General features: G+C 36.0%; 1 long non-coding RNA gene across 1 annotated transcript; it reads left to right on the forward strand.

Annotated features, from left to right (window-relative positions):
* The first annotated feature begins 3,748 nt into the window (after nucleotides 1-3,748).
* Nucleotides 3,749-5,747, forward strand: LOC138711579 (uncharacterized). Its single transcript, XR_011335397.1, has 3 exons — nucleotides 3,749-4,107; nucleotides 5,223-5,305; nucleotides 5,669-5,747. It is a non-coding gene; the product is annotated as an uncharacterized lncRNA (long non-coding RNA).
* The last annotated feature ends 4,770 nt before the right edge of the window (nucleotides 5,748-10,517 follow it).

The following is a 10,517-nucleotide window of genomic DNA, read 5'->3' on the forward strand; positions in this document are numbered from 1 at the left end:
AAGAACTTTAGGAAGAAAAGCGAGAAAAGAAACTCAAATGAAATTTTATAAAGTTATGGCTGTACCTACTCTTATATATGGCTCTGAATCATGGACAATAACAAAAAAAGAAGAATCACGTATACAATCAGCAGAGATGAAATTTATAAGATACGTAAGAAGATGCACTAAAGCCGATAAAATAAAAAATGAAACAATAAGATCAGATCTCAATATTTTCTCAGTACACGACATGGTAGAAGAAAATAAAACAAAATGGAAAGATCATGTTGACAGAATGGCAGAGAATAGGCTACCAAAGAAGATAATGAATTATCGCCCGATCGGGAAAAGGGATCTGGGTAGACCTCGCAAGAGGTGGCTGGACGATAGAGACCGGAACAGGTGATATCACCTAAACCTTGAAGGGAGAAGAAGAAGAAGAAGAATTCTTGAACAATGGATATGAAACTTTTTTGAGTTTTCAATCTACAGAGAGGACTGTATGAATGCCAATTGTTTCCTGGTAATCTAATAAGTTTTTCATATTGAATCAGTACTTTTTCTTCTATTGTCATTTTGATGCTGTTAATATTAGTGAGGAATCTCATAGAATCTATTGGAGTTGTTTTGATTCCACCAGTAATGAGTCTGAGAGCTTGGTTTTGAACATATTCTATGTCGTTTATGAAAGGTGAAGTAATTAAAATTTCTCCGCAGTATGTCAGCACTGGCTGTATAAACATTTTGTATGTAGTGTTCAAAGTATTCCTAGAGCATCCCCATTTCTTTCCTGCTAGTCTTTTTAGAAGGGAGGATCTTTTACGAGTTTTTTTCAGAAATGTATTTCAAATGGTTGCTCCATGTTAACTTACTATCGAAAATAACTCCAAGATATTTGGATTCATAAGTCCTAGGAAGGTGTTGGCCATTGTATTGGATATTGAATTCTCTTTCTTTTTTACCGAGTGAATATGTTTGGTAGTTACTTTTGCTTAAATTGAGTGTCATCAAATTTGATGTATTCCATTCATGTAGTTGATTTAGAGCTTTAAGAGCAGAATTTTGAATTTTGTCTCTATGTCTGTAAGATCCGGAAGTCCACAAAACTATATCATCTGCAAATAGTGCTGTTTTCATGTTTGATTCCTCTAGTAGGGAGGGTAAGTCATTTATATAAATATTGAATAAAGTTGTGCTGAGGACAGCGCCCTGAGGTAGACCTCGATATGTTTGTCTGTAACTAGAAAGTGAATTATTGTATTTAGTGGCAATGAATCGTTGACTAAGGAATTCTGATATTCATCTGAACATATTGCCGGAGATACGTAATTTCTGGAGTTTTAGTAATAATTTATTTCTCCAAACAGAGTCATATGCTAGCTAAAAGTCAATAAATATTGCCAAGGTATCTTCTTTCTTGTTAAAACTGTCTTTTATTTCTTGGCCGAGGCGTATGACTTGTTCATTGGTAGAGTTAGTTGTCGAAAGCCGGCTTGTCTTGGTGATAAAAGATTTTGGGATTCTAAATACCAAGTTAATCTGTTGGAGATCATGGACTTCATGGTTTTTGCTATCATGCTTAATAGTGCTATTGGTCGATAACTATTAACATCATGAGCAGGTTTCCCTTTTTTGTGAATTGGTACAATGATTGCTTTTTTCCAAGCTGCAGGAACTGAGGTGTTCCATGATAAATTGAAAATGGATAAAAGTACAGACTTGGCTTTTTCCCCCAGATGTTTAAAAAATTCGGAATGAATGTTATCGGGGCCAGGAGATTTCTTGGTTTTTAAATTTTGTAAAGCTAGAGTTAATTCTTTGGAAGTAAAATTTTGATGAAATATTTCAGGTTTTGTACTAGTAATATTGTTTTTATTATTTTTATGTAATTCTCTTTTGATAAATTTGTCAGTTTTTTTGGTATTGGGATGTAATCTGTGAGAGTTTGAGTAGTGTTTATTAAATGCGTTTGCTATATCTCTACTATCTGTTAGTGTTACAACTCAACATTTAAAGTTTTGAGAAACCTGCTTTCTGAAGCTTTAAGTAGCTGTGAAGATTCCAAGGATCACTGAACTAAATCCAAATTTAAATCATGTGTTATATATGCCGTAAGTTTCACATTAGAGTGTGTTAATTGGAATTTTCACAGCAACATGAAGCTTTGAATTACAGATGTACATATTATTCTTACTGATTATTGTGATTTTCAGTGGTTCAGATACGAGGGGGATCCAGGAAATAACAACCGTTCGCGCATACCCACCGCGCAGCTGACTCCCCTTCCTTGTTTGAAGGTCAACTGGCTTCCTTAACATGTGTTCTCATAATGTTGTGAGTACTGGTTGCAACAAGTCGTCATTGTGCATTTTGTGCTACTTCAAAATGAACGACGTGATTGATAATCCCGCCAACTGTGAGGTGAGGAGTGTGATTCGATTTTTGAATGCCCGACATTTAAACCTGCAGAAATTTACCGGCAATTGAAAGAAGTGTATGGTGATACTGTAATGAATGAAAGAAATGCGAGAAAATGGTGCGAAATGTTCAACAATGGGCGAACAAATGTCCACGATGAAACTCGACCCGGACGCCCATCACTCATCACAGAAGACCTGAAGACTAAAGTGAACGACAGAATCTTGCAAGACAGGCGCACATCACTCGACGAATTGCATATTGCCTTTCCTGACATTTCTCGTTCTTTGCTTGGTAAAATTGTGTTGCAACATCTTGGCTACCACAAAATCTGTGCACGATGGGTTCCACGGCAACTGAGTGACCAACACAGAACTCAGAGAATGGCTTCAGCATTGGCATTCTTGATGCGATATCACACAGATGGAGACGCCTTTCTTGATCAAATTGTGACTGGTGATGAGACCTGGGTGTCTCACAACATCCCAGAGACCAAGCGTCAATCACGTCAGTGGCATCATCCCTCATCACCCAAGAAACCGAGAAAATTCAAACAGACTCTCTCAACACAAAAAGTCATGGCTACTGTCTTTTGGGATCGCAAATCGTTATTGTGAGACTTTACGAAAACTACGGCGAGCCATCCAAAACAAGAGGCGAGGAATGCTTTCGAGAGGAGTTGTGCTTCTTCACGACAACGCCCACCGGCACACTGCTGCTTCAACTCGAGAATTGCTGGATCAATTCGGTTGGGAAATCTTTGATCATCCGCCCTATAGTCCAGACCTTGCTCCTAGCGATTTTCACCTTTTCACTAAGCTGAAAGACTTTCTGGTTGGTACGCGTTTTGGAAGTGATGAAGAGTTGAAGAAGACAGTGAACACCTGGCTTAATGAACTGGCGGCAGAGGAGTATAACACGGGAATTCTAAAGCTAGTGAACAGATACGACAAATGTTTAAATGTAGGTGGTGATTATGTAGAGAAGTAAAGGAAGCTTCAGTTATGTAACAGACTTTGTTTTTTCAAATAAATATATATATTTTTTAATTATTACAACAAAACGGTTGTTATTTCCTGGATCCCCCTCGTAGATACAGTATTATATATAATAATAGTTTTATGTCTCTCCTGAACATTTTGGAAAAATCGCAAACGTGATACTAGATCTAGGCCATCGATATGCTAATTTGGGGCTTTATGACACAAACACTGAAAATATGCTACATTGCATGCTGAATAGTTCGTTATATACAGGAACGCCTGAAATATGCAAAAATATGTAGGTACAATTAATTTTGACTATTCGTCATTACAGTCGTTCAAAACATTAAAAAAAAAGATTTTGTATGACTTGCAAATGGACAGCAAAAAATATACAGTTGCATACGAATCCTTCCTTTATTAATATGCCATTCACTGAAAGCCAGTGATTGCAATGACACATGCTTAACGATCAAGTTTGTTTTGCTTCTTGTCGCCAACTACCCAGAGGCCTTTCGAGCTCCCATGGCAGCATCCATAGGTCCCATACCAGCACCATCATTCGAAAAATAAGAAGAAGAAGAAGAAGAAGAAGAAAAAGAAAACGAGGAAGATTCCATGTTTGCACTATCATTCGTCAAAGAAGAAGATAAGAGAAGTGCGAAGGGTGACTGCTGTCCCTGTTTAAAGAATGTATTTCGTAGGTTTCGTCGTCTTTTTAGACGTTAGTTACTAAATGTAGGCCTATGTCACAGAGCCAGTTTCAGATAGATCGTTCTGCGTGTTTCTGTGTTTCCTTCCCCACTTGAAGCAATTCTGTTGCAGTAATAGTACATTATGTGCAGTCCTTAATGTTACCAACCATTAAAACTTTCGTTTTGTTTGGCGGCCTTTTTCTTTATGTGCTAAAATTTGTCTGAATCTCACGCTCCGTCCCTTGGCTCCACTCAATGTGGCGATAATTAAGCGCGTGTGGTCGCATTTTTCATTTAATTCTTTTGTATCCCGATAGGCACATCACGCCTAGAAATGTTTGGAGCTGTAATATTATGAATTAATCATGTTTATGGCCATATAACAGGAAAAGAGTGTACTGGTACGTTTTTTCTTGGTTCCTATTTTTTTCACACTTCCGTCCCAAGAAATCTCTTTCCCTCTAGCTGCCACTAGAGTGTACTGATATTAATGTGTGAACGGCAACAGACTTTCTGCAAGCTAAGCTCATGCATTTGCTTTGTTTTCTTCAATGTAGTTAGTAATTACGATTGTTCTAGAATTTTTAAAGATTATGTGGCACTTTGTCTGAAACTAGATTAACAACTCCGTCCTAGCTCGCCGTTTAATAAGGAAACATGATAAAAAGTTCGAAATATTTTTTTCTCAACTCAATGTTTGGCGGTAAAATCATTACCATTTAACCAAGCCGAACAATCGAGTGCTCAGACTAACAAGGTTCTATCTACTGTTTTGTAAATTTTACCGGAGAGCATTTTTAAAGTTTGTTTAGAAGTGAAATGAAAATGGAAAACATTTTTAATGATCGCTCTGATCTGTTAGCTTCGTAAATGACGTGTTTATTATTTCGAGGACTTAAAATGTCCGGAATAATATTTTTTTTTTATATTGTACTGAGTTGAAGAATATGTGTGCGTTAGAAATAACTTTACTACGCGCTTAACTTTTGATTCCCTTTCAGACTTCACTTTTATGATTTACTTATTGTTAATAGTTTGATGACGTACATATTATCTATTTAATATACTCCTATTTATCCTGTTCATCACATTAAACAATCAGTTTATTACGACGATTTAAACTCAGAATTATGTTGCATTTTAGGTGGACACGAAGACAGCCAGACGTCGAGCAGTCACGACAAGGACAAGAGAACATCAAGCATATTCACACCAGTCGCTATGAAGGTACAGTAATTGTTTACATCCTGAAGTGTTGGCGCAATCATCTACGAACAAGTTCGATTTTTACTGTAAATAAAATAATAAGGATAAATTAATTTCATTCTTTAAACGAAATTTAAAAAATACTCATACTTTTATTTCATTTAATTTGTTTTCTTTAAGGCTAAATGTGCGTTAGAAGTAACTTTACTACGCGCTTCAACTTTTGATTCCTTTTCAAGCTTCAGTTTTATGATTTACTTATTGTTAATAGTTGATAACGTACATGCTGTCTACTTAATATGCTACCTATTTATCCTGTTCATTAGGTTAGCTAACAATCAATTTATTACGACGATTTAAAATCAGAATTATGTTGCATTTCAGATATGTCCGAACGGATTCACAAGGAGATGAAGCATGAAGTCAACCCGACGTCGAGCGGTCACCATCTGGCAGAAAATCAAGCACGATCACTTTGAGCAGTGAAGAAGGTAGGCTACAGTAATTGTATTGTTTACTTCCTGAAGTAGTGGCGCTTTCAGCTGCGCACAAATTCCATTGCTGGTAACGAAAAGCAGATTTATCGAGAAGTGCCATTCAGCCAGTTGGCCCAAACCGCTTGTTAAATTTGTCGCCGTTCGTAGAACCTGCTGTTAAATATTTGAATTGAATTCTTTACAGAAAGGAAGAACATTAATTTAACACGCAATTCTCTAGCTTTTAATATGGTAGTAAATGTAATGCTAAAATAGACGACAAAATGCAACTAGAAACGAATGATATTTATTATTACATTTTCTATCCAAGTGTCCAGGCAGTGAGGACAGGAATGTGATAGCCTATTATGCCTGTAGCCTTGAAACACACTTGCGCTTATTTTGGCTGTCGTTTACACCTATACTTTCAAAGATAAAACCGCATACACAACAGTGAAACGTAGTAAGTCATTCAAAATCATAATTAAAAATAAACGGATTTCCAACTACAAAATGGACTATTGAGCACTTTATAGGGACCGGATTTGTAGGTTTTTACCTTTTTTTTCTCTTACTTCTCAACTCCTAATTTCTAATACTTTTCCGAATCGTGAAAATAGGAGTCGTATATGTGAATTCTGTTGAACCTAAAAAAACCTCAATCGGACTTTAGTACCTAAAATAACCTAAATCATTGTTGATAAGCATTATCTTGCATTTACTGCGTTTTATATTGACTTTTTTTTTTTTTCAATTTTGAGAGAAATATCAATACATTGAGAGAGAGAGAGAGAGAGAGAGAGAGAGAGAGAGAGCACACACCCTCCACATGGAGGAGGCTGCCTCAATCCCTAAGACAAAATCTGTACTTAGCAGCGACAACATGTATGGCTCCCTTGCTTTCCTCAAGGTACATTTCAGTGACCTTCCGAAATATATTGAGTACTTGGAATCTTCGTCGCCACAACTGAAAGATGTAACTGGTGTCTACAGAAACTAGTACCGTCGGTGAAGCCGTGACTTTAACACTGAAGAAACTATTGCATAGGAATCCAGTTTATATAGAAGAGCGCCTGAAATGTGCAAAAATATGCACGAGTAACTTCAAGTATTCGTCACTGCAGACGTTCAAAACATGCATAAAATGTTTTTGCGTGGCTAGCTTACGAATCCTCGCCCTATTAATACGACATTCAATGCAAGCCAGTGAATGCACGCTTAACGATCAAGTTCATTTTGCTCTGTGCAGAAATACTGTTTGTGGACTACGAAGCAGAGCAGAGAAGGAGGAGAAGAAGAAGAAAAAGAAGACGAAAAAGTGTGGTATTTTCTTTAACCTATTTTGTTGTTGTGTGTGTTTGTGTCGTTTCCCTATTCTCCTCGCATTGCACATATTCTCCCCGTAATCACCTTCTTCTCTTCCAATTCCTCATGTTCTCCTCCAAGTAGTAGTAGTGATTTTCAAGTGTAGAGGTGTGGCAATTAAATAACGATACTCGCATCTCCTATCGCGCAGCCATATGGGAGGAGGCTGGTACTGGAATGTAGTTGACCTCGATCCTTTCGGAGCAACTATGTTTCATTTCGTCGTTGTGTGTGTTGCCAATTCAGCGATTTTCCAGCTAGATCTAGCGTTTTTAAGTCACCAGCCGCTACTGAACAGCTGTCCGGTATTATTATAGTAAGGTATTTGCTTGTACTCTCAAATGCAGGATTCTAGCAATAGAACGTGATGTGTGTGCTAACTGGTATAAAGCTATCGTTTGTCTACAACAGCGCCGGGCATGAGAGCGGCTCTGTGTAGCCGGCCAGAGCTGCTCTCGCTCCGCAAGGCACTTCAATTCCAAGTTGGAGCAGAACGCTCACGCAGTGGTGGACTCACATTACAGCTACCTTCCTGAATTAATGTAACAAGAGCCACGGTTGTTCTATTCATTCAGTCTGTCAGTACATAATAGTTTATAAGGATATTATATCAATCCATTGTACAGTACAGACTTTATAACACTCTTATTAATTTAATGAAATAAACTTTGCTCTAAACACATATACACATGCACACACATATCATTAGACTATATGCACAATGCTTTAACAATTACATAAAGATATTAATAATATAAACATATGTAATAAAGGATTTAAATCAGAAATTTACTGTCCTTGTAAATTTAACGTTATATTATTGGCTAAGACCACACCGTACATGAGCCTGGCTGTTACGGTAGTGGCTAGAAACACTTTTGTTTTATAAATTTATTTTGTACTCACTAGCTAGCTAGTTAAATAAATAAAATAAACACAATAACAAAATTAATAATAAAAATTCTCTTACACCTTTTTTTGTATGAATAAACTATTGTAACAAAATCGTACTTCTATCAATCTGAAATCAATAAATATTTGCTATTGAAACAAAACTTTTTCAAACTCAATAACCAAAATAACTATGTGGTTGTTTTCCGAGACTTATGAAAACGTTTCATTTGCAGAAGTCGTTTAATGTTTGGAACAAATGAATTAGCCATGTTCAAATTATAATTTAGGTTTTCGTCTGACATACAGCTTCTCTGGCGGGTGCATCTTCAAAGTTCGCCATCCTACTGCAGAGTCAACCACTGCAATGACAGCAAGTGACGTAGAGTATGCATACGTCACACCGCTCGGGAGAAATGATCTTTAAAGTAAACAGCGCTCATTTCTCAGAATCACATAATGTGCCCAGCCCTGGTCTACAACAATTAAAATCGCCGCGTTCATCGTCAGAGTGGTTTCTTTACCGGCGAACTTCGTAGGGATAGTAATTTATTTTATATAATTGACCGTGCCTGATCAACTGATAAGTGGATGATAATATGAGAACGTTATAAGTTTTGCCTTAGTACGGACCTTTAAAGTAGCTAATGTTATGTTTAGAAATAGATATACAGAGGGCTCTTTTAATTCATTGATATTGAGACATCTTGAAAATGATCCCACCAATTTTAAGGAATATTTCAGACTTCCTCCCGAACAATTTCATTTTGTTTTAAGTTTAATTGAAAAATAATGATATTGTAACATTATCCACGAAATTTATTCACAAACTAATGAGCCCAGCTGAAAGATAAGCAGTAACTTTAAGGTAAAAACCAATGACATAAACATTTTATTATTACTTTTTACAATGTTATTTTTTTTTTTAATTTAAGAGCATTTATTTAGGAAATAACACTGGTCAACAAATTTTAAGAAGTTGTATCTATCGGAAGTAAAACCAATCAATTACAGTGTAATTTGACCTCCTAAATTCGAAAGTGATAACGAAAATGCTTAGTTTAGTAGTATTTTAGTATTATTTATTAATAGTTCAAAAGTACATAAACTTAATCTTAAAACTGATACATTCACAAATAATGATAATACACAATATTTACACAATTTAATATCAAATTTTCTATCATATAATTATTCAACTTATGTTGGTTTAACTTACACTTACTTCTGGTTTTAGTGCAAGTTTTCACCCTATCGCATTCATTTTACACATTCAAAACTTGTCTACATGCTAAGATTGAAATTCTCATTTTTTTTATTCTATAATAAACAAGTGTATATAAATCGTCCCTGCTGCTATATTCATCTAATTATCTTTTACCACAGTCATATTTATATTTAAATTTCAGTTCCTCGTTTACAGAATACTTAACTATTTCATGTAATAAATATCGCATAGAGGTTAGCAGATGCCGACAATATGAGAACAAACAGAAAAGCTGAATCAGTGCAGTCTATGTGTATATGTAGGGCAGTGTCTAACCTCGTGCTTACGCTTGTCAGCAAAATCCTCGACGTAACCTCAATACAGCTGTCAGCTTACTTGTTTAAACACATTATTTGTCAATCTAATTACATGATAGATAACATAAATTCCACTTTAATCAATTCAGTCGCATGCACTCATTTACATTCATTGCTATTATGTTTCTAATAAATTTATAACTTAGTATCATCCTGTCAAATTTAAAGAATAATATTTACCAATTTATAACGTCTTAATCTTTTTATCACTTTTTATCAGCTATAATAATTTACGCCGTTATTACTTAATAAATTCATAAAAGTATTATTTTCAATTTTATTTATTAAAATCTCGACACTAATGAATCTTATTTTTAAACATGTCTACCATTCTTACTTAATTAATTATTAATTTTTCTAATGACAGGAAAGTTTATTCGTTGTTGCTGCCTATCTCTTAGCGAGTAAATTCTTTCAGTAACTATCTCCTTATTCGAATTAGATTGTTCATATCTATTTCTATTAAAGTTCTTATCTGTCATTTTACCTCTGAGCAAATGTTCGTCACCTGCATCCACCTCATCGTTTGATCCAGCAACGCTTCTCCTTACAGTAGACGTTTCACTTCCTCTCAAGCACCACGAACTTCCACCAGACTGTGTCGCCAGATCTTCACTTGCGCTGACCTCATTAGTTGCTCCAAAACCGCTCCTTCTTGCTATACATCTACTCGAGCCCCTCGGACTACCCTCCCTGGTAGCCTGTGGTACACCTCCCCTAACAGCATCCTCTCTGGCTCCTTTAACTTCTTCCAAACTAGGTTTTCCTTCTCCACGCTTGTTTCGTCTGTCGGGATTTCTGTTAACATCGTTCTCACTTTTATCTAAGTAGCTTATTAACTCCTTCGCTCCTGTAAGCCCATCCATTCTCCAATTTGTTATTTCAGATTGCTGAAGCCTATTAGTAGCATTACTTAA

Source organism: Periplaneta americana, chromosome 13 (genome assembly GCF_040183065.1).
Source record: "Periplaneta americana isolate PAMFEO1 chromosome 13, P.americana_PAMFEO1_priV1, whole genome shotgun sequence".
Classification (NCBI taxonomy): Eukaryota; Metazoa; Arthropoda; class Insecta; order Blattodea; family Blattidae; genus Periplaneta; species Periplaneta americana.